The following is a 1,924-nucleotide window of genomic DNA, read 5'->3' on the forward strand; positions in this document are numbered from 1 at the left end:
TATATATATATATATATATATATATATATATGTATGTATGTATGTATGTATGTATGTATATATATACATGTACATATATATATTGTGTATATTATACATAGAGAGAGAGAGAGAGAAAGTTAAAAATTATACAAAATCAAAAGTCAAAAGACTGGGATAGGTGTGGAGACAACAAACGAGGTGTATTAATTTGACACTCAGGAAAATGGAAGACTTTGACGTCTCGAGCCTAACTCTTTTTATAGAAACAAATGAGGAAAGAAAACAATGGAGAGAGGAAAGAAAACAATGGAGAGAGGAAAGAAAACAATGGAGAAAGGAAAGAAAACGGAGAGAGGAAAAATCGTGCCTGGATTGACGATTTTACATGTTGAATTGACTAGAAGGAAGTAGGTTGGTGGAAAGGGAGATAACAATAACCTGGCTTCTATGTGTGTACAAGCGTGAGTGTATGTGCGTTGGTGTGTATGTGTGTGACTAAACAAGTACGTGTGCTATGTGGAATGATGCGTGCGTGTGTGCTCCGAGTATTTATGTGTGCATGTATGTTGACGTGGGTGTGCGTAAAGCTGTGTAACGTATGTGTGTGAGGCTCGAACACTGGCAAATGTAGCGGATGACTGATCAAGCGGAAGTGGCGCGTGACCGGGGTGTCATTGCCGAGTCTGTCTTTCCGGAGATGTTCGGCAAATCGGTCGGCTAAGCGCCACCAGCCCGTTTGACCAATGTACAGGGAAAGAAAGAGAGAGGGAGCAGAAGATTCGGTAGACCACATCGCTGGAGGGGCGGGTAAATGAATCGGTGATGTGATAGAGGAGGTGGTGGGCGATGGTGAGAATAGTGGTGTTATAGATGTAGGGGTAGGTGTGGAAGCGTATGCAAGAACAAGGGAGAGAACCGGGAGTGGGGAAGAAGCTAAAGACTAGAAGGTCACGGTGGTTTGAAGGATATGAGGGTGGGTTAGGGAAGATATGAGAGGTGGGGGTCATATTGTAGTCGGCGGAAATCCCGAGGAATGGTGCGTTGGAGCGTAGGGTGGAGGGGTGTTAGGTGAGGGAAAACAGAGGCAGGTAAGAGTGGGACATGTGCAGCAGAGAGTGGATGCACGGTCAACAGGTAGGGTACGAGCGAGAACGGAATAGATATCGGTGGGATCTCCTTGTTGGGGAGAAGTGGAAAGCCATGAGTTGGAACTGTGTCTCGAAGTCATGGTCGTCACTGCAAAGACGGCGGAGACGAAGGAACTGAGTGTAGGAAGGGATAGAGAGTTTGGTGTGGGGTGTGTAGGGTGGGAGGAGAAGTTGAGACAATGAGGTTCAAAGCGTTGGGGCTAGAAGGGAGGAGGAAATACGATCGTAAATAGTATGAGGAACAATTTGATAATAGTGAGAGTAAAGGGCGATAGAAGAAGGTTCTTGGGGTTGGTTAAGAGCCTCAGCTTTGTAGACGTCTTCACGCCTCACGACCTCAGCTCCATCATTGTCAGCCGATTTAAAGACGTTGTCATGACGGTGTCGGAGGCATCGAAGGGATGAGAGTTCCACTCGGGAGATGTTGAAATGTCTAGGACGCCTCCAGAGGTTGGTCCAGGGCTAGTTGGCAAGCTCTTCAAAATTGATCTATTGCATGGAAATGGCCAGGAACCGGCGCCCAGTTGGATGGCTCGCGGCCCAGATCAATGCAGCAGTCTCCTTCATTAGATGCAGACGGAGTATTGTTGAATAAAGCATGCAGCCTGACACAACGCACGGAGTATAGAACATCACCTCGGGCCCGAAACCCGTTGCTGGACGGAGTGAATGTTATGAAACGGAGACCCCTACTAAAGAGAGACCAATCGGTTTCAGAGAGCGGGGAGATCAAAAGGAATAGTAACAACAGGGTGAATGGGAGATGTATATGTATATATATATGTATATATATA

Source organism: Octopus bimaculoides, chromosome 13, assembly GCF_001194135.2.
Source record: "Octopus bimaculoides isolate UCB-OBI-ISO-001 chromosome 13, ASM119413v2, whole genome shotgun sequence".
Taxonomy (NCBI): domain Eukaryota; kingdom Metazoa; phylum Mollusca; class Cephalopoda; order Octopoda; family Octopodidae; genus Octopus; species Octopus bimaculoides.